At 48.2% G+C, this 23535-nt stretch overlaps 1 protein-coding gene across 2 annotated transcripts in view; it reads right to left on the reverse strand.

Annotated features, from left to right (window-relative positions):
• The window catches only part of DAZL (deleted in azoospermia like), an 812806-nt gene that overhangs the window by 306833 nt on the left and 482438 nt on the right, over positions 1-23535 (reverse strand). The gene's annotated exons all lie outside the window — the stretch shown is intronic.

The raw sequence follows: 23535 nt of genomic DNA on the forward strand, positions 1-23535 counted from the left end.
GGGCCCCTATCGAATTACCAGGTGTATGGGTCCCGTGAACGTGAAGGTGTGCTTGCCCCAGTCATTGCGGATACACCCTGTCTTTCATGTATCATTGCTCAAACCAGCGCCCTCCAAGCCGTCTGGGACACCTAGGCCGGTATGCGTGGAGTCGGAGGTGGAGTATGAAGTGTCGGGCATACGGGCGTCCAAATGGCGCAGGGGGAAGCTGTGGTACCTGGTTGCATGGAAAGGCTATGGCCCGGAGGAGCAGTCATGGGAACCGGCTGAAGGGGTTCATGCTCCGCGCTTGGTCTCCTTGTTCCATCGGCGTTTTCCTGCCAGCGCTGGACCCGTGGGGAGCCGCTGAGAGGGAGGATGTACTGTCAAGAATTCCTGTCATGCGAGGGGAGGAAAACGGTAACCAGCGAAAACGGACTACATCTCCCAGGATGCTTAGCGGTTGAGAGGTTATGTAAACAGGAGAGCTGTTACATAACTCAAGGAAAACACGCCCTTATGTAAACAGGAGAGCTGTTACATAACTCAAGGAAAACACGCCCTATAAAGGGAGGAACCGGGAGGTACAACGCTGTCGGATATTGTGTTTACACCGACGTACCTGCTTAGTGAAGAGCAGTGTTCCGGAGTGGTGCTCCAGTAAGGCAAGAACGGAGATAGGTCGAGTCGTTACTCCCTGGGCCGTGTCTTGCCCCATCGTCACCTGTGAAGGACCCGGAAGCTCTACCGGATAACCATTGAGCTTCGCTTTTTGACTCGGTTGAGTCAAAGCGCAGTGGCGCTTTTGCTGGTTGGAGTCGTAACTCCCAGCCCGACCAGAGATACAGGGACTGCCAGCTGTAACGCACACCAGGAGGTGTTTGCCGCGTTACAGACTCGGAAGTCCACAGGATCGATCGAGCGGCTGCTCTCGGTTCAGTCTTCTTTGCTTGTGATTGGGGTATCGGTGACGCATCACCAGGAGGTGACTCCGCGTCCCGGTGCAGTCTGAGGAAGAGGTTGAGCGGCTGCTCCCTTCAGGTAGAGACCCCGGCTGGGTGTTTCCCTGACTCCTCGATTCTCCCCAACACTCTTCGTGCCCCTCACAGCCTACCGATTGGCATTGTCGGCCATTTCATTTCTGCCCTCTGTTGGCATACGCCGGGATCGCCGTATATGCAGAGGACGGCTAGGACCATCCGTGCTGTGGGCTGGTAACGTACTTAGCCTGGAGGATTCCAGTGACTATAACCTTTGTTTATTCCTTGTATTATTTTTGCCTTCATTAAAATAACTAAACCTTCACAAGTGGTTGCGTTCTCATTATCGTGTCTGTTAAACGATCCTGAGACGTTCAGGGCGTTACACACGCGGTGCAGATCAGTCACTGACATCAGTCAGCTACAGGAGCCGCAGGCCTTGAAACTGGCATCCCTCATGTACCAGGAGTTGAAGGCTCTAAAACTCTGCCGACAAAAGTCGCCAAAAAGTCAGTCAAACGTGACTGGAGGTACCGCTTTCTCCGGAACTGCACTAGCTGGCGCGGAAAAAGAAAACTGACGTCAGCCCACGAGGGCGGCGTCTAAGTATATACCGCAACTTCATCCCAGCAACCATGACGCCAACAACGAACGCGGAGCCGACCAACGCCACCTTTCGACGCGCAGGGGTACTGCTGACGAAAAAGTCTCCAGTTCCAGTCTGACGCCTGGGGCTAATTCGAAGGTAAGGAACCTTTACCTAACTGTTTCTTTCAGATTGCCAACTTCCTCGTGTAGCACAATTGACAGATTTACCACAGTTGTTAATCATGCTTGACGAGCCCATGTTGGGGCAATTAGGATTAGTGTGATGGATGTTTGCCTGAGCTTCTGAACCACATAAGGAATGTGTGGGATGAAAAGCATAGGCAAATACTCCTGACCAACTGAACCATAAGGCATTGCTCTTGGGCCAGGGGTGAGCAAACATGGAGGCGAAGCTTTGCCGTTTTGCGTTCTGCTGTGTTGCAAAGAGATCTAACTCCTGGGTTACAAACCATTGGAAGTACGAGCGGAGTAATGGTGTGTTGATTTGCTACTCGTGTGCCTGTTGTTGTCTTTTGCTGAGCATATCTGCGAAGTCACTGTCCAACCCTGGCAGGTATTCGTCTAGTAGGTGGATGATGCAATTTATGGCCTAATGCTATATGCGCTGCGCTAGACGGGACACTTGTTCCTCCCTGTTTTTGTATGCAATAAATGATGGTCATGTTGTTCGTACAGACTAAAACCACTTTGTTTAGCAGATTTTATTGGAAAGCTTTGGAAGCTAATTGAATCATAAGAATCTCTAGATGAAGGAAGTGTAGAAACATTTGGTTTAGAGACCACTGATCCCGCACGGTGAGATATTCGTGTATGCCCCACCCCCCCCCCCCCATTCTGAGATGAGTAGCTACTCACACAAGACATTTTGAAAATATTCTTGGCGCAGTACTTACTTCAAATGGCAACACCTTGAATTAATTATGTTGGCCACTTACTTGAAATCAGAGGTAACGCAGATGACCTGGGTGAGGTCTATAGCTGTCAGGCAGTCTCCTAGTGGTAGCAGCGGCATGACTTCCTGTATTGTTACTATGTGGAAGTGCTCCGATAAGATGTACTTGTTGAGAGGCATTAGGGCAAGTATAGGCCTTAAGGTACCATCTTTCTTTGCAATTAGGAAGTACAGCGAGTAGACCCTGTGTCCCTGGTATTGGCCCTTTTAGAAGCAGAGCTTAAACTTCCTCTTGTAGGAGTATTAAGAGTTTGTTCTCTTGACACTGTTTGTGCACAGGTGGGATATTGGGTGGAGAAGAGCTGAGTTCTATGCAATATCTGTCTTTTATTATTGAAAGGAACCACTGTCCTGTAGTTATATTCTCCCATTGGGTGTGAAAGTCCTGTAGCCTTCCCCCTACTGGTAAGTGTAGGGAGGAGAGGCAGACAGGGTCACAGCTTATTAGAAGTGGCACCCCGGGTAGTGGATCCACTACTTCGACTGGCAGTTATTTTCTTTGTATCGACCTCTGTGATAGGACTCTCTAGTGTTTTGGGGTTGATAGGTGCCTTGATGCTTGCGAAAGGTACCCATTTCTGTGTCAGTTTTTTTTTGGGATGCCCCTCTGCACTGACCCCTACGAAAGGACCCTCTATGCTGGCATGTTTGTAAGAAGGTAAATTGAGTGAATATTGCTGAACGTCAGGCTTTAAACCAGACAGCCTTAGCCACATGTGACGGCAGATTATAATGCTCAAGTTAACCTACCTAGCACTGGTGTCTGCAGCATCTAGCGCACCCTGGATTGTCGCATTCGAGATGACCTCGTCCTCCTCAACTAGTTCTGTTCCTCTCTGCTTGCAGTGAAAGGGAAGATGCTGTAAAAATCTGCATCTCGTCCCACTGAGTTGGAAATTGTATGGTGGTTTGCGTCTGTACTGCATCTTGTTTGCTGTAGCATCACATTTTATACTCTCCTTGTCTGTAGGAGGTGTGTCACCTGTACCTTAAGAGTTAGCTTTTTTTTCTTCCGGTATGTACCACAAGAGACTCCGGAGGTTAACGTGGCCTTTAACAATTGTTGGTGAGGGTGTGTATTTTCTTTTGTGTTTTTTTTAAATCAACCCTAGGCTTAGGACCTGTGACTTGACAGGTTGTTTAAATATGTCAACGGTGGGATTTAGCATGGGAAAGAATTGGAGGGTTCTTTGTGTTTCTGATAGTATCTCGAACATTACATTTTCCTCACCTTCCAGTGTATGCATATCAGCATTATGATATTCGGCAGCCCTGCGTTTTACCTCATTGTATGTGGTAGTGTCGTCCGGTGGGGAAGATTTTGAGAGGTATAGGTCAAGATCTGTATCCCTTTCTTGGTAAACATTATAGTCTTCCCAGGGTTCATCTAGTACATCAGGATCACCCTGTTAATATGGTAGATAAGGATTGGGGTGCAGGTCCAAGTTTTCTCCAATGAAGTGCTCCCCTAAAGATGAGGTAATGGATGAATCCAGTGTTGTGGGGAGGGTGGTGAAGGAGGAGGTGTGGATGGCACTGCCGAAAGAATAGGAGGAAGAAGAGGAGGCAATACTGGAAAAGTAGGTGGTAGAAGAGGTGGAGGGTCTAATGGGAAATGAATGGGGCTAGTGCCCTTGTCCTTGCCATGTGGGGGCTTGTGTGGTTCAAGCTCCATAGTAGAATATGGTGGAGAGGTGGCCTTGTCACCACCTTGCCTGTATCTTGACTGATGACTAGAATCTTCTGCCTGGCATGAAGTTCTTCATGAAGTTTGCATAAAATGGTTTCCACATGCTGTTCTTTGGGGTCTGTATAGGCTTTTACGTCTTATGGGGTCTTGGACACTGATATTGTCTTTGGCATTGACAAAGTCTTCAAAGCGGATGGTGGTCTTGAGTCGGATGGTGTTTTAGACGTTGAGTGTGGTTTTGGTACCAAGGGTGTGTTTTCGGCACAGACAGCTACATAAGCTCTGAAAGTGGTTCTAGGTATTTCAAACCCCGTATTCAACTCCAAAGGCTTCATCGGCGTTGATGCACATTTTTTCGCCACTGGTTCCAAAACTGGCTTCACCTTTGGAGGAGTTGGTGCCTTAGTCTTTGCAGTTGCCTTGGAGGCTTGTTTGGACAGAGGGACGATGGTCTGCTCCTTTGTCTTATATTGGATTCCTACATGAACTTAGTGTAGTGGGGTTGCATGAGCCTGTCTCTGGTCTTTAGCTTTTGCTTGGGTATGTGTGTGCAAGGTTTTTGTCATCTTACCACATGCCTCATTGAGGGGATATGTTGTGCTTCCGACATTTTTTTGTCAGAGTGGGACCCCTCTCCGCTGCTTGGGAGAAGGATAAGGATGTCCACTGGGGCACCTTGGGCTTCCGTGTCTGTCGTGTTGGGCCTCAGTTTTGAGGCCTGATTCCTCCTGGAGTTGTGTTTGTTGGTCCCCGAAGATGCCTCTCCTATTGCTGTCAAAGACTGTTTTTGACTGAAAGGCACAGCAGGCTTCACACAATGTTTCCTCAAGATTCTGAGACAGAAAGAGGTTGCAAACTGGATGGTGATCCTGCTTAAGGAGTACTTTGGGTGGCACAAGCTGAAAGGCATCTTTTCCATCACTCTGTATGCATCAAGTGAGGGAAGTCAATGGAATAATCGTAGAGAAAAGCCTTTAGAAAACATGTCACAACTGGTGACTGAAACAAAAAGAGCTGATCCGGCAATCACAAAAAACCCGAAACAGCAGAGGGATAACCTTTACAGTTCCCAGGGCAAGGCCTTGCTAGGCCAAGGAAAACACAAGCAACAGCACTTCCAATAACGAGGGAGAGGGTGTGTCAACTTGTCATGAGGAGCACCAAGCCACATACTTGTCCTAACAGCGAGCATATATCATTATGGCTGAGAGACGCCTGGCTGGTAGAATCACATTGAACATTTCAAAAGGGGCATTGAAAAAGAATGAGGTGGAGACTCCTCAGGTTCGGATGCAAGACCCTGCCCTGTTGCAGCAACAGTATATCCTCCTAAAAAGGGTAGGCTCATCAGAGGTCAGCTGCCCATGCCCAGAAGTTCTGTATACCACTCGCTACCTGCCGAGTCCGGAGCTACTGGGTGACTTAGGCCCGGTCGGTTCCTATCTTCTTGATGACTTGGTTCAAGAGGCATCAGCGGGAAGGCATACAGGAATCCCAAGTTACATCCTAAATGGAATGTGTCTCCCAGTGAGAGCCGCTTTGGAAACCCCAATATGCATAAGTGCTGACATTCTGCATTCTCTGCAATGGCAAATAGATCAAGTCAAGGTTTGCCCCATTCTCATAAGAGTTCCTGTGCCACCTCCTGGTGCAGACGCCATTCGTGGTCCGCAAGACAGACAGATCGGTTTGTCTTCCCTAGCATTTTAAGATCTTGCCAGGTATTGTACAACCAGGAAGATGTTCTGACGTTCCAGCCGTGTCCAGAGGCCTCTTGGCACAGGATAATCTAAAAACAACAAGAAATCCGTGGGTCTGAGAAAGCTGATCTGTTTGTTCAACGTTACAAATCAAAATGCTATAAGAAAACAAAAGTCCTCATGAAGAGCACGAAGTCCCATCACCCACCGAAGTGGCATGCTTCCTCATCTGGGGCCTCCTCTTAACCACACCTGGTGCGGCTAAGGAGCTACAACGCCTGGATGAATAAGGAAGGAGGAGCTCGCGGATGTTTTCTTTTTTACACCAACCTAATGAGGCCTAACTAAACAGAGACTAAAGCTGCCTAACGTGTAGTGAAGTGACGTACAAAGTGCAGTGTGAGTGAATACTATGTTAAAATTGACTATCTAATGAAAAATATGTTTATTCGATATCGTTAGACGTCAAAAAATAAAAGCATGGTCAACATGTTTCAGCCATTAACGATCCCATCTTGTGATCATGGCTTTCTTCAGGACCAGATGTTACTACTGCAACATATACAACACCTTGTGAAAGAAATCTGAACCTGAATTCACTTGGAACCATACCTCCGGCAGATGAATCCTACCAACTGCTGGTGAGTAGAACTACAGGGGTTCTCAGGTTTTACCCGTCTTGAATCGGAATATACGCCTCCACTCCTGGTGACAACTCCGGGCGTGAGGCAGCGCTCTGGCCGTCGCTACCCCGGGCGGTCCTCCTGACTGTACCCCTGTAGTTCTACTCACCAGCAGTTGGTAGGATTCATCTGCCGGAGGTATCGTTCCAAGTGAATTCAGGTTCAGATTTTTTTCACAAGGTGTTGTATATGTTGCAGTAGTAACATCTGGTCCTGAAGAAAGCCATGATCACAAGATGGGATCGTTAATGGCTGAAACATGTTGACCATGCTTTTATTTTTTGACATCTAACTATATTGAATAAACATATTTTTCATTAGATAGTCAATTCATAAGTGGCTTCGGACAGTTCTTGATGGATCTTGACGAAGTCCAGGACGAGTTCAAGGACCCACCCTCAGGGGAGCACTTAAATATTAATAAAGGGAAAAGGATATCTTCTGCGGTGACCCACCTATCAAGGGAGGTCAGGAAAGCTACTCAGCTGGCCTAACTTTCCTCCACGAATGCCCTGGACTCTGTTTCATCAGGAGGTGGGGGAGGGGGGCAGAAGTGCACTGTGTCCACAATGGCAAAAAATGAAGGGGAGCGTTTGAGCTGAAGTGTCAGGTGTGACTTTGGCATCCTGAAAGAGCACACCAACGAATGAAGGAGGTTCGTCACAGTCTGGAGGTAGGTGACGACGGCCTGTGGCGAGACCACCTTTACAAACAAGTCGTCAAGGTAGGGGAAGACTGGAATCCCTGAACTCTGAAAACGTGTTGCAACCACCGGCATCACTTTTATGAACATCAAGGGGCACAGGTGAAACCACAAGTGAGCACAGTGAACTGGAAATGCTCATGACCCACTGTGAACCGCAGGGAACACCTGTGGGTATGCAGGAAAGAATGTGGAAATATGCACCCTGCAGGTCCAACTATACTATCCAGTCCCTAGGATCCAGGACAGACCAGACCTGGGCCAGGGTGAGCATTTTGAATTTTTCCTTTTGTGGAAAGGCATTGAGACGGCCGAGATCTAGGATAAGTCTCAATCCTTTTTCGGCACCAGAAAGCACTAAGAATAGCAACCACAACCTACTTATGATACTGGTACCCTTGCTATGGCTGATTTGGCCAAAAGACCCTGCACTTCCTTTAGTAGTAAGGAAAGGTGGTCCTCCATCAGCCAATCTGAGGACGGTGGCAAGGGAGGTGGGGTCTCTGAAAAAGGCACGGCGTAACCTTGACAGGCAATTTGAAGCACACCTGTCTTATGTTATTGTTTGCCAATGGGTAGGTGAAGCCTGACCCTTATGCCAACAGAGTGTTGCTGTGTTTAGGGCATGCTAAAGTGGCTTAGAGGCTTCAGCAGCCGGAGGGATGGGGTGTTAGACAGCACACTGGCTCTCAGACCCACATCCTCTGTGAGAACTATGTCCACACTCAGAGATTAGGAAGCCTGTGGGCCTGGATGGGACGGTTGGCATTGAGGATGCAAGTTAGAGCCCCTACCGTAGCCATGGAGGTGGCAACCAGAAGGAGTGCTATTGGTGCAATACCAGGGAGGTTTCCAATGGTCTGGCAGTGACCAGACTCCCCTTGAAATGGACAAGCGCTGTATTGGCGTCGTCGACAACCAGGCATAAGCCATTGAAGGGAATATCCATCAGTGCCAAGTGGACATCCCCAAGACACCAGTGGACCTCAACCAGGCATGTAGGTGGAGTACCATCATTGATGCAATGGCCCAGCCCGTCGAGTTGGTGATGTCCAATCCACATCGGATGGTGAACTTTGCTGCATCCTGGCAATCTAGTATGGCCTGGTCCAGTATAGCATAAGGCCCCACCAGGACCGAGGGCAGCACTTGCGCAACTGAACCCCACAAGTTGTGGTAGACCCAGTCCAAGAGGCATGCAGGGTTCACTGACCATGATGGGAGGCTGGTGGAAGAAAAAATTATCTTCCCAAAGGTATCTAGCCTCTTGGATTCATTGACTGGTGTGGAGGTTGGAAAGGTGCTCTGGATGACATTGACAGCCAAAACCTGTATCTCCAGGCTATTGGGGTGGGATGCTGGGTGTGGAAAGCTGCGTCCCCAGGTATGGGGTAGTGGCACAGGCAATAATCCTGTGCCAGCACACCTGTGCAGGGTTTGGCAAAGGCCCCCAGAAGGATGTCCGTAAGGGCTTCATTAAAGGGAAGCAAGGGTTCTGCAGAGGAGAGCCCCGGTTCAACAACCTCAGTCAAAATGTTGGTCTTGACTGTGGCGGAGGGAAGCTGCAGGTCGAGGACCTCCGACACCCTCCTCATCACCATGGTGAAGGATGCTCCCTACTCCATGGCAGGTCCCAGACACGAGACCAGGCCAGTATCTGGATACATGTCCAGTCTGCTGACATCTCCCAGCTCCAAATACCAGTTATCCTCCTCATAAGCTAGGCCCTGGTAATTGTTTGGGTCAGGGAGCCCACAGTCACCACCCCCAAAATCTGGGCCCACCCCAGGTTTATCAAAGGGCAGAAGCAACAGCAAGGTGGCGCCATCTTCGAGTTGGACAGGACAAGGGTTCCACGTTGTTGGGTGGCACCAGCAACATCGGAAGAGGCATCAGGTCAACTGGCTAAGGCGTGGGTCTCGGTTTGAAGACTGAAGATGAACCAAATATGGAAGCAGACCCAGAGGGCACAGTTGGTATCTGGGCCCGTCGGCAGCAACCCAACTGGGACAACTCTCTGCTTCCGTGAGGCCTGAAGGTTCACCAAACAGAGTAGTCACTCTTTCTACAGGGAATTCAGGGAGGACCCGGCCTCCGCAGGTGGAGTGCGGCAGCAAGGTCTAGATGTAGAGGGTAGAGAGAGGAAGGTGAAGAATGTTTCGACTTCTTTTTCTTGTGATTCTTAGACTTACCCTACTTTGACTTGGAAGGCGACCTCTCACAGGACCAACTCCACGTCCGGGCAAGAGATCTTTATCGGGAGCCAGGAAGTGCCTTCTTGTGCTGTACCACCAGAAGCTTCATTGCCAGCTCTTGGACAATCTTCTGGTGCATGGACTGACAGTCCAGCAGGGGCTGGAGTTGTGATCCTACCACAGACATCTGCCTGTGGCAGTTTCCATAAGGTTTGAAACCCATGAGGTTGTTAGTGGATATGTCCCTAGCACACTGGGTGTAATAGTTCAAGACAAATTGACAAATGTTATAAAAAGTGTCCAAAAAATGATTGAGGTAGCTTTTTAGTTCCGTGCTGTTGACACAAAGTGAGGAACTGATTTCAGATCGTCACGGTGGTACCTAATAGGCACTGTGCACGTCAATTCTGACGCAGACGGTGGCACGGAGCCACTAACACCACCTACCGGCACACAGAGGTACTGCTCAAGATTTTCAGAATTTAGTCTGCCACCAGGGGAATATTCTAAAATGAGGAATCTGCGATAAGAAGTTTGTATCAGAAAATGTAAGACATAAAGGCATGCATGACATCAACTGTGTGAAGGGTCCTCTCTGCCAAAGAGTCTAGGTGTGTGAAGAAAACCATGAGCTCAATTGTTTGACTCAGGTGGAAGGGAGAGGACACTTCGGGAGGCATTTGGGCTTTGTTCTAAGAACAATTCTGTCACTGTGAATCTGAAAGAAAGGCTCTTCAAGGGCAAGTCTGCAATTTGCTAGCACATCTTAGAGATGAGATGGCGACAAGGAAAGCAACCTTCTAGGAAAATAAGTGCAATGTGTGTAGGAAGCTGGCTTCGTATGTAGTGTACCAAAACAATACAGATCTTTGGGATCGGTAAGTACCTTAGTTGGTTATCGTTTTTACACAGTAAAACACTTGAATAACAAGGCAGTCAGATTTGAGGCATAAGCCTCAAACATGATAAGGTTATCCTATGGAAGGAAAAGACATGTACTGCAAACAGTTGCAGAGGGTACCTTTTAGGACTTAAGATGCTTGAGGGCCAAGGTACAAAGTACAGCAAGTAGTTCGAGTTTACCTGCCCTGCTGTGTTCGGGTGAAGAGGTGCTGGTCTCGCGATGGTAGCCATGAGCGCGGTTAGCTTTCAAAGTTTAAAAGGACCTATCAAAACAACAGAGTATGCAAAGGGGGACTCTGGGACAAGTTCCGGTGAAACCCAAAGGGGAGATCAACTGGTGGGGACTCATAGGTCAAGGGGCTGCAAGCAGAAGACGAGTAGTTGGGCTGTGTGGCTCTGGGGCAGAGGTGCTGGCTGGTGGACTGCTTTAGCGTTGGAGACTCTCTGAGTTACTGGTATACTTACAGAAGAGGGGAAGAGGGGAAAGAAACACAGCAGGGCCACTCTTGGTGTGGATCTCACCTCTCTCAAAGTCCCTTGACGTGCAGGTAAGTCTATGTGGCGGTGATGTATTGACTGGACGCATACAAGCCCTGGTGGATGCAAGAGCGCTGGTAGTTAGAGTATTGGTGCAGAAGGGCTCATGGAGGGTCTAGAGTATTAAAACTCACCAGAGAGACTGCTGTGCTGCTCCTTCGGTGGACCCGATGGCCAACAGCACGGTTTACCGGACAGATGCTTTCAGTGTCTGCAGATGCAGGGGGATGCCTCCTCCACCGCAAGGGAGATACTGCTTGGATGTTGAAGTCGCTGGACAGTCCTCCACAGCTCTGAGAGGAGTTCAGCTTTTGGACGAGTTGAGAGGGGGGTGCAATTGTCGAGGTTCCAGCAGCAAGGCAGGGCTTGGCGCAAACTGGTGGGAAGTCCTCAGTTCTCGCGGTGACTGCTCATCTGTATTCTTCATTCAGAGAGTGGGCAAAAACCTGACCCAGAGTTCCTAGTTTCATTGAATCAAAGATGGTGAAATCCTTCTTTTGTTGTTCATTACAGATAGATTTAACCCAGATCTCTTGACTGGGGGTGAAAGTTTTGATTTGTTCTGCATTCCCTCCATCAATTATGAGTCTTTTGCTTTCTCGCCCTAAGTGCACCAGGTATGCCCAGACGTGGGTCCTGGGCTCACTGTGCCACTGGAATCAAGCTAGCCTGGCTATAGAGGGTTGAAACCCCGAAATCGGTCCTAGGATGCTTGTTTCCGGTCCAGGAAGGACCTGGCTTGGCAGTTCGGGCTGGACTGTTCCCATGAGGCACAGGGTCAAGACTGATTTGCATATGGTCAAGTCTAAACTGGGGTGGCATGGTAAGCAAAAGAATGATGGATTTAACCCAGATATCATACCCTCCTCTGTACAATGGGAAGTCTCCTCTGGGTGCTCCATGACAGGGCAGTTTTCGAAACAGCAAGGTGCCAATTAATTTAGCTGTCTCAGTATTCATTTTGATGGCTAACAAAGCATCATCTATGTGTTCGTCAAAACACGTTTTAACTTGTTTCTTTGTTTTTACTCCGTTTTAACTTTTTTCTTCGAACTTTTTCACTTCCCTTATATGGACTTATAGTTCATGCCCTTGGTTCCGTTCTATCAAACTTGAACTCTGCGTTCTTGCAAGTGCGCCCCTACTGGTTAGTGGTCCTATCAAGGGGGGGTGTAGTGAAGATCGTTATCTACATATGTACAATGCTAAGTTAGCACAACCACGTTAGATGCTAGAAAGCCATCTTGCCGCTTTTGCACACAACACTGTAGTCACATGTTATTAAATTGAGAAATGCTTACTCGACTTTGCTTCACATGAGAACTGTCTGTTGTTAACATCCCAAACAGTGAGCAGCGACCTTGGTCTGTACACAGTGTAAAAGAAACAGTCTGGGTCGCTAGACGGTGCATGTTGTTGAGTTCAGGTTGATCGGCCCACTAGTTTAGCCATAACACGCACGCAGCTGCAAATACCTGAAAGTCGAGTGCTTTTAATATTGCGGTGTTACATGTTTTCATTACATTCGGAAGAAGAGCGTTCCTAGGAGCAGAGCATAGCTGATTTTTACGGTATGGGGTTCCCCATTCAAGCCTAGAGACCTTTTATTAGTCTAATAATACTATTAGTGTGTTAGAGAAAGGAAGGTGGCTTAGATCCACTGTCATTTTAGTATGATTGCTCCTTTCATTTTCTATGGTATTGTAACTATGCTGATGGTTTTGATTTTAATCGTTTGTCTGCTAATGTTAGCCAAACTGCTGCATCTTAGGACACGAGGTTTATAAAATAAACTCTTTAAACTTTTACCGTGTCTCTGTTTATTCTGTTGTGGACTGGTACGAGAATAATTACGAAAAGGTATTTCGGATTCCCACCATTCCTGAGAAATATACTAAGTTGCTTGTTCTGGGTTGTCTATACATTGGGACCGCCGAGCTAAACCTCGGATAACGAATGGGACACTGATGCTGGCCGGATAAGGGGTTCTGAGGCGAGTTTTTGGTACACCACAATTCACTGAGGGCCTGGGTTCCTGCACATAGTTCTGCGCATAAGCAGAATCCCTGCAACACCAGCAGTACTAGCCCTTCCAATCACATATAGGTCCTCTTACCAACAGCAGCCCTATCGTCATCCACTTGCAGCGGCATTCATTAAACAAGGGCTTAGAAGGAAGCAGACCCCCCAGGTTTGAGAGACAAGCCGCAAATAGTGACCTAACCCGGGTGCCGGATACCCTCCACCCATCAGAGACTCTGGGTGCAAAGATTGCCAACTACCTAAAGCAATGGAGGCAAATAACATCAGACAAATGGGCAATAGATCTTGTTACCTACAGTCATACCCTGGAGTTCGTCAAGAGGACTCCAACCACTCCACGAAAGGGAGCACACCCACCTCGCCTTCACTTACTCAGAAAAGAACCGCTCACCATGTTAGCCAAAGAAGCAATAGAAAAACGTCCTCCATCCGTAGATGGATATGGGATCCTACTCCTGTTTTTTACTAATCAAAAAGAATACATGGGAATGATAACCCATCCTAGACCTCCAAAAATTAAACCAGTATCTACGGAAATAATGTTTGCATGGTCACCCTCTCGGACATCCTGCATCCCCTAAACCAGAGACCACATAACAATTCTGGTTTTACAGAATGCATACTTCCACAGCTGTGTACACCCAAACATCGCAAATACCTATGCTTCGCTGTAGCCAGCACCCATTACCAATTCAAAGTCCTCTTATTTGGCCTCAGATCATCTCCCTGCATTTTTAACAAATGCCTAACCCCTGTGGCATCTTCTCTCAGGAAGGACGGTCATCAGGTATTCCCCTACCTGGACGACTAGCTGATAAAAGCACCGACAGCATCTCAAACGTCCAAGGCAATAAAGGCTTGCCTAAAGTTGTTTCACAAACTAGGTCTCACTGTTAATGATCAAAAATCTTCAACTACTTCATCCAAGGGGATACTGTTTTTGGGTGCAGCCTTAGATACTGTCGAAGACTAAGCCTTTCTACCCCAGGACAGGCAACTGAGGCTCAAGGAACTAGTTCTTAACTATCCAGAAAAAAGTCAGTTTGTGTGTCTGTTCGAATCTCTTCTAGGCATGGTATCCGTAGCAATCAATTTGGTCCTTCCCACATACCTGAAAGAGCTAAAAAACAATAGATTTGAACAGAAGGATCATTCAAGAACCTCATAAAGATCCCACCAGGTATGAAGAAAGCACTAGACTGGTGGTCCCAGACCATTCACCTGCCAGAGGGCCTGACCTTCTTACTTCAAATACCTTGTTTCTGTATGTAATAGATAGCTGTCATGTTGTCTGTCCGAATGAGGACAGTTTTGTTTTGGAGATGTATTTGGAATGATTTTAGTGCTAGGAACACTGCTAGCAGTTCCAGGTAATTGATATGGAGCATTTTTTGTTGAGTGGTCCATTTGCCCTGAGTGGTGTGGCCGAGGAGGTGGGCTCCCCATCCTGTGAGCGATGCGTCTGTTGTCAGCACTATCTGTGGAAGAGGCTCTAGGAACGGCCGCCCTTTGGAGAGGTTTGTTATGTTCCACCATTTGAGAGAGCGATGTGTGCGGCTGTCCACCAACACCAGATCCGTAAGTTATCCGTGAGCCTGGTTCCACTAACGTGCTAGACATTCTTGCAAGGGACGCATTTGAAGTCATGCATAAGGCACAATGAAGATGCATGACGCCATCATGCCTATGAGTTGCATGAACACTCTTGCTGTAAGAGAGTGTTGGATTTTGAATTTTGCGATAAGAGCTTGCATATTGGCTATCCTGGCTGGATTGGGATATGCTCGGGCTGTGGAGGTGTTTATTGTGGCTCCCAGATACTGATGTATGTGAGCAGGTTGGAGGTGAGATTTGGGATAGCTTATTGTGAATCCCAAGTTGTGTAAAATTATATAGTTTGGTGAGTGTGTAGGACACACTTGTTGAATGACTTGGCTTTTATTACCCAGTCGTCTAGATACAGAAAGACATGAATTTGTTGCCGTCTGAGATGTGCTGCTACTACTGCTAGACATTTTGTGAATACTCTGGGTGCGGTTGTTACCCCGAATGGGAGGACTGTAAACTGGTAGTGTTGTCCGTCCACCACAAACCTTAAATACTTCCTGTGGGCAGGATGTATGGGAATGTGGAAGTAGGCGTCCTTGAGATCTAGGGCCTCATGTAGGTAAATAAATTTTACCGGTTCGTAAATACCGAGCCGTACCGAATCGGTAAATTAGAATCGGTAAGTTATATGTAGGTAAAAATTCGGTAACAGTTACCGATTCGGTAACAGTCGGTAATTACGAATCGGAATACACCGAATCGGTAAATACCGAGGTGGAATACACCGAATCGGTAAATACCGAGGTGGAATCCACCGATTCGGTAAATACCGAGGTGGTATTTAGCGATTCGGAAAATACCGAGGATACTACCACCTACCCATAACCAAGTAGCCAATATCACAATCATGCCATCATAGAAGGTCTCTCAGGCTTGAATAGGGGACCCCACACCTCAAAGATCAGCTCAGTGAAATCACATCACAGGAGCATCAGGAGTCTCCTCGCAGGAAGGCTCGCCTTCGGTCTGAATAATAAACATGATGTCTGTGATATTAAAAGCACCAACTTTCAGGTATGTGCAGCTGTGCGTGTGCCATGGCTAAATCGTGGGTCGAACAACCCAGAGTGGAAAACATGCATTGTGTAAAATTCCAGACTGTGTGTCACAGCATGTACAGACCAAGGTCGCTGCGCAGTGCTTGGGATGGGAACAACATAATGCACTCGTCTGAAGGAATTTTCGAGTCATCAGTTTATTCAAGAAAGAACATGTAAACGCAGTGTCGTGTGCAAAGACACAAATATGGCTACATAACATTCAACGCGGTCATGCCAACTGAACAATGCATGTTCGTATGCAGGGAGAACTCGCTACACGCCCCCTTGAGCGAAGCAATATGTAATAGGCAAGAAAAGAGAGAAAGCAGAGTTCAGTTTGGTCAGAGCAGGACAGGGCATAACCAATGCAGCGCCAAAGTCCTACAGTCCAATTAATTGCAGCATACAATTGTAAAAAACACAATGCATATATAGTAAACAACTCAAGCAGACCATCAGGAAGAGAAAAACGAGAAATAAAAGAAATGAATGTCGCGCCAGGGTGCTGTCCAGTAGCACAGGCGCAATGGACGACTATCCAGTCAATCCATGAATGTATAGGCAGCATATGTGGCCACGGCTTCCAACAGCCAATCGTTTTCAGGGCCACTAAAAGTCTCAGCCATCCAATTGAGTAAAGAAAAGGAACATACGTGTGCTCCAACCAACGGAGCCTCTAGCACAATCTGAGGGCACCCGGAATGTTCCTCCAAATAGCTCATGGACAAGAAGTCGTAGGCTGCCGCTGAGATGTCCCAATTACCCAGGATACCAAGCGCCGCTCCACACTCCAGGATCCGGACACCATAACAGGACAACTCGTGAGACACTAAGGGCCGCATCAGTCGATCCACATCCGGCACCGGAGACAGCATGTTGGTCAAGCACAAATCCAGAGGCCATTCAAAGGGACAATCCAGGCAGTGCAATACAGGTTGTACGCAGGTGAAGTAGGAATACCTGAAGGATAATCCATAAGCCAGGCTCAAAGTCGCCAATGGCAGAGTACCATAGAAGTCAAGCATCCTATCACGAAGAAGATGCAGACGGGACAGGCGCTCGTGTGGCACAGAAGGAGCAGCCATTCCGTAGTATGAAAAGTTACAGCAGCACACCTTCCACCAGCGCCAGATGCAGCGGAACACCTCCAAAGATGCTCGGCAACAGTGAATGTAAAATGCCGAAATTACACAAATAATAGTGTGGAAGGAGGTCACGAGACCCGAGCCCCACATGTTCACACAAATTGAGCCCGGCCGGTCGTGGACGAGGCATTGATAATACATTGGATCAAAGAGCCGAAATGCAGGGGGAGGTCAGTATTCAGAAGCGCCTGTTCCTCAGTGCGCGTAGTAGCAACGTGAAGGACAAATATTTCACGAGGGAAGTCAGAGGCACCTGTTTGTGGGACAATGGCGCTCTATTCTGCTCAACTAGTTGGACTCTGCTTTCAAGGTTGGAATCGAAGGTCAGATGGAAACATCCCGCCGCCCATGCGGGGGTGGAATGAGAACAGTATTGCAGCAGACAACTTCATGCGAGACAGTTATGTACGGGATTACCACTCACATCCCGCAGCAAACATCATTTATCATATTTAAATGAATACCGTTTGCAAGCACAGCGAAAGAAGGTGTAATCACAGGCACTGGGATACCTCGTAGGACGCACGCCGAAATCGGGGCTTGTACATTGCATGCGCCGTGTACTTGCATGTGCCCATTGTCTCATGCATGAATCCTAGGAGTGAGAGTGCTAGTGCTAATATCTATAACGGCTTAGGCCTTCTCCATGTTCGCTTGGTCAATGGCTCTCAGTCTGGTGGCCGCCTCACTGTGCGACAACTTGCAGACCTCGTTGTAAATAGCATACGCGCACCTTTTGGTTCTGCCACCCACGGGACCTTTCACAATAACTTTCCATTCGGTATGCACATTGATGGAGTGGGTGGACTTCCTGATCCTGTAGATGTGCTCTGTGTCAGCTGGTGGACAGAGTGGGATGTGTGTCCCATCAATGCAGCCAATGTAATGGGGGAATGAATTCCTGAAGGAACGGGACAGGCAACTCTGGGATACACCACCCACCGCAGCTGTCACCACCTGCGAAATGCAGGATGCCAGCAGATGTGGGCTGCAGAGCACCTGCACATGTGGGGGTATGGCGTGCGCCCTTCTTATTGGCTGGTCCAGGAGTGGGTGTAGGTCCCTGCTTAAGTCCATGATGGTTTCGGGGTGTAGCCTGTACCTCTCATGTATCTCTGCATCAGTCAGCTGGAATAGTGTGATGCGCTGTCTGTGGATGCGTTCCTTCCGTCGCCAAACCCTCAGTCCTGCTGCCTGTAGACGTAGGCGCATTGCAATGACGTGCATGGCTGCCAGGCTGTCCACGCTGTTGCATTTTGGGATTGCTGAGCTGCACTGCTGTTGGTTACCACCTGCTTTCCTTCCGTGTTAATTACCGACTCTTATTTACCGATTTTCCTGGATTTCTTATTTACCGAGTGCTCCTACATGTCATTTTGATTATTTCCACTTCATATTTACCACTTCATGTTTACCGATTCGTTAATTATGTATTCGGTAACTATGAATCGGTATTTACCGCCTCATATTTACCGAAAAGTGGTTTTTGGACTCCTACATCTCACTTGTCTGTATACCGGTCGGTAACGGCATATTTACCGAAATTCGGCCGTTACCGACCGGTATTTCGCTACCTACATGAGGCCCCTAGTGTGGTAAGGAAATCGCCTTGTTGCAGTAGTAGGAGCACTTGCTTAAGAGTGATCATATGGAAATGATCTGAGTTGATATACAGATTTAGGGGTCTGAGGTAGAGTATTGGTCTTAGAGTACCGTCCTTTTTGGGGATTAGGAAGTAGAGTGAATATACCCCTGTACCCTGATGTTGTAAGGGAACTGGTTCTATTGCGTGCTTTTGAAGCAATGAGAGAACCTCTTGTTTGAGGAGTGTAAGATGATCTTGTGACATGGAACGCTGTTTGGGTGGTATATGCGGGGGTAGTTGTGAGTTCCAGGCAGTAACCATACTGGATAATTTGTCTTACCCACCTGTCTGTTGTGATGGAGTTCCAGACAGGTAGGAACTGTGTTAGTCTTCCCCTGACCGGAGTGGAATGGTTTGGGGGGAGTGGGGGAAAGTCACTGTTTTGTGGCAGGGGAGGTGCGAGTGTTATTATTACCTCAACCACGCCCCTTGTTGTTGTTTTCTCTGTATCCGCCTCTAAAATATCCTCTACTGGGGGATGTGTGTGTGGCGGTTTTGAATGTAGAGGAGGTGTCCGTTCCAATATTTTTGGAGGCTCCTCTATAGAAGGAGCGCCAAAAGGACCCACGTGCTTGGGGAGATTGTAATGCTCCCATGGACTTAGCCGTCTCTGTGTCCTTTTTTATTTTTTCCAGGGCAGCGTCTACTTCTGGCGCAAAGAGCTGTTCCTGATTGAATGGCTGACTAAGTATGGTAGTTTGTACCTCTGGCTTAAAGCCTGAGATGTTTAGCCATGCATGTCGTCGAAGGAGCACACTTGTGTTAATTGCTCTAGAGGCGGTGTCTGTGGCGTCAAGTGCACATTTAATTGCTGCATTTGAAATTAGCTTTCCCTCCTGAATGAGGTCATTTGCCTGGGTTTTGTATTGGTCTGGCAGATGTTGTAAGAGAGTCTCTAATTGATCGTAGTGGGCCCTGTTGTAGCGTGCTAGTAGGGCTTGGGTGTTGGCAATTCGCCAGTGATTAGCGGCTTGTGCTGCTACTCTTTTGCCAGAGGCTTCTAATAGTTTGGATTCTTTGTCTGGGGGTGGTGTATCGCCTGTGGTTTGGGAGTTGGCGCGTTTCTGAGCATTGGAAACATCCAAAGAATCCAAAGGGAGTTGGCCCTTGATGTAGTGATGATCTTCAGGAGCAGGCCTATATTTCTTTTCGATTTGTGGGTTGAGAACCCTGGCACGAACGGGGTCTTTAAAGACTTCGGGGGCGTGTTTTATGACTCCTTTAATCATGGGCAGGATTTGTACAGACTTTTGAGACTGTTCGAAAGTGTCTAATAAGAAGTCTTCCTCTGGTGCGTCTGAGTGCATTGTGATGCTGTGGTATATTGCTGCTCTATTTAATAATTGTCCAAACCCCAGGTGATCGTCAGGAGGCGATGGTTTTGAGGGATATGGCTGAGAGTCAGGCATGTCTGGTAAGGGGAATGCCCAATCATCCAACAGTGAGGTGTCTGGAACCATGAACGTATCATATGGATCACCCCCACCCCCTAGGTCATCATAATCATCCTGTGGTGGTGGTGTATGAGATGGAGAGGGTATATGTAATGGTGGTGTAGGCAGAGTGGGTGGGATAGGAGGCAGTATAGGAGAGGAAGGAGAGCTAGGGGAAGTAGAAGAGTCGTTCCTATTTACAAGAACTGGGGCAGGTGGTGAGTCCAGCTTCCGTTTTTTAGATGGCACCGCGGTGACATGTCCAGTCTTGGGGTTGATATAGATCTTTTTCTGCCTTGGGTCTAGATGAAAAAGTTCTTGTTCTTCAGGAACAGTCTTTGGTACTGATTTTTTCGGTTCCGATCGAGGTTTTGGTTGATCGGTAGCGTGTTTGGCTTTAGGAGGCGTATGAGAGTCCTTAGCCGGTGGTTTCGGTGCCGATGTGGTTGTCGGAGCCGAAGGTGTATCTGTGGGCTTGGGAACCTTCGGTGCCGGTGTGTCTATTGTCCTTGGTGTTTTCGGTGCAGAGTGGTCTTTTGTTTTCGGTGCCGATGGTGCCGGTTGGACAATGACATGCGGTTTGCTCGGTCCCGAGCTACCGGAAGGCTTATGTTTCTTCGGAGCCGAGCCAGGAAGCGGGGCTTCTGAAGGATGTTTTCGGTCTCGACTGCGGCCAGCAGGCGAAGTCTTGACCAATGCCTTTGGTTTTGGTGGGGTTGGGGCAGGGGCATTGGTACTCACACGTTGCCCAGGAATGATGGGGTCGTCTGAGTCGCCTGCTTCGGTAATTATTTGCAGATCTTCGGAATCTTCTTCCGGGACATCAGGGCCTTCATCAAAGATGTCCTCTGGTTCCGGAGCTGGTCTCTGTGCCATGATGTGGCGATGAGCCCTTCGATCCCGAATGGTCTTTTTGGATCGAAGGGATGCGCAGGCTGGACAGCTGGACTCGTCGTGTTCCGCACAGGTTGCAGACTTTGTGGTGGTCACTGTGCGAAAATTTTGCTCCTCACTGGGAGCATTTTTTGAACTGCGTCCTTTCCATGAGCCGTAGGCCTCACGGCTTGGATAGGCCCAGCGGCCCGCGTCGACGTCTGGAATCGAGCCAATTTAATCGATGTCGAGGATGAAGGTGTTTGGATGTTGTGTTGTGAAGTTTTTCGCTTCGAAAAGCTTGGAATTGATATTTACAACCGGAGTGGAAAAGTTGCATACGAACCCAATGGCGGAAAAAACAATCTGACGATGGAGTTGATGCCCATGTGCACTGTCGTCCAAGGGAGGAGTCACCTATCTCGTGACCAAAGACTTCTTCCGAAGACAACAACAACCTGCAAGCATCCGAGCCCAACACCAGATGGCGATCTACTATCCTAAGTGTGTGATCTGCAGCTCATATGCCTCGAACATCATTTACCTGTAACTTAACTCTCTAGAACACTCCTAAGAGAGGCTGAGTCCCTCAGGTTTTCAAAGCACAAGTGGGGAAAAATAATCCCTAGCTATAAAGCGAGCCTCACACCATAGGAGGGAGGGATGCATGTGAATCTACAAAAGATACCTGTAACTGTAGTTCTCCATTATTGGTAAGTAACTAATTTTCTTCTCCAATATTAGGTCTTTCATAGATTCACATGCTTGAATCAGAATAGCAAGCAATTATTGTATTTGTACATTTCATATAGCATTATCACAAATAGCGGACAGTGGATAGAAAATATATAGACAGAAAATATCCATATGCAAGCAAATAAACATGTTATATACCATAATTTGTATGCATACATTAACACCTGTAATCAAAAGTGGCTCACCTTATTGAAATACATGGCATAGCACGGCCTGTCCAACAGCTGCATCACTGCGCTGCATGGATTCCAGGCAATAATGCTACGTGAATGTATACACACTCTCAAGTCGCAGCACGACATTTTCTCCAGAGATACTCCCGTGAACAGAGCAGATGGGGTTGAAACTGCCCTAATAAACAAGTTACTTACCTTCGGTAACTATATATCTGTAAGAAATATTAGTTAGTTAGATTCCTCACCTTCGAATATCCCCAGGCGTCAGGCTGGATCCGGAAAGATTTTTCGTCAGCAATAACCTTTCGCGTCGCTAGGCATCGTCTGCGGCTCCGCGTCCGTCGTCGTGCGCCGGGATGACGTCGGAGTACTTAGACGCCGCCCTCTCGCGCTGTCAGTTCTTGTACATAGCTTTCCGCGCCAGGAACGCAGAGCCATGCAAGAGACCGACACAGGTGCCAAAAAAATGCTAAGGCCCTGAAAGGGATAACCTCAACCCTAGATATCGGTTCGCAGAACGGGGAGGATGGGTGGGTCGGTGAGGAATCTGACTAACTAATGTTTCTTACAGATATATCGTTACCGAAGGTAAGTAACTTGTTCATCTGAAAGAAACAAGTTAGTTAGATTCCTCACCTTGGAATAGATACCCCAGCAATACCAACCCCGGTGGTGGGTCTGCGAACCAAGATCACACCAGAAAGTCCTGGAGAACAGAACGGCCAAAGAAGCCGTCTCTCCGGACTTGGCTGTCCAGGCAATGTTTAGCAAACGTGTGCAGCGAGGCCCACGTTCCTGCCTGACATATGTCCTGCAAGGGGACTCCCAGGCCTTGGGCAGTAGTCGCTGCTGTGGCCCGAGTGGAATGGGCCCTCAGCCTTACAGGAGGTTCCTTTTTAGCCAAGGAGTAACAAGCTTTGATACACAAAACGACCCACCGAGAGATGGTCTGCTTGTACACCGCCCGTCCCTTCTTAGCGCCCACGTAGCCAACAAAGAGTAATGCTTGGTGCGGTCCAAATAAAAGGACAGCACCGGTTTTGGGTCCAGACTGTGAAGCCTCTCTTCCTCTTTCGAAGGGTGCGGAAAGAAGGTGGGCAACGTAACAGACTGCCCGATGTGAAAGGCAGTTACCACCTTAGGGAGAAAGGAAGGGTGAGTCCTGAGAACAACTTTGTCCGGATGGACAGAAAGAAAAGGAAGTTTAGAAGAGAGTGCCTGGAGCTCACTAACTCTACTAGCAGAGGTGATGGCTACCAGGAAAGCAGTCTTAAGCGTCAAGAGACGAAGGGGACAATTATGAAGTGGCTCAAAGGGAGCGCACATCAGAAACGTCAAGACCAGATTCAAATCCCACTGAGGCATTACGAAAGTGACAGGAGGAATCATGTGAGTAATGCCCTTAAAGAAGCGAGAAACAACAGGGGATTTGAAAAGAGAAGGCTGAACAGGAAGCCGTAAGAAAGCAGAAATAGCAGAGAGATGACCTTTTAGGGTGCCCGGAGCAGAGCCCTGCTGGGCCAAAGAAGGAAGAAAGAGGAGAACCTCAGAAAGAGGGGCGGAAAGGGGATCCACAGCCTTTGCTGTGCACCATGGTACAAATTTGTTCCACCTGCAGGCGTATACCGATTTTGTGGAGGGACGCCTGGCTGCCAGAATCACATCACAGACTTCAGGAGGGAAGTCAAATGGCATCAACTGTCGCCGCTCAATCTCCACGCATGGAGGTGGACACTGGACAGGTTCGGGTGGAGGACCGTCCCCTGCTGCTGCGACAGAAGGTCCTCCCGAAGAGGCAGTCGTATCGGGGGATCGATTGACAGACTGAGTAGCTCGGGATACCAGTACCTTCGTGCCCAATCCGGAGCCACTAAGATGACTTGGG

Source organism: Triturus cristatus, chromosome 10 (assembly GCF_964204655.1).
Source record: "Triturus cristatus chromosome 10, aTriCri1.1, whole genome shotgun sequence".
NCBI lineage: Eukaryota > Metazoa > Chordata > Amphibia > Caudata > Salamandridae > Triturus > Triturus cristatus.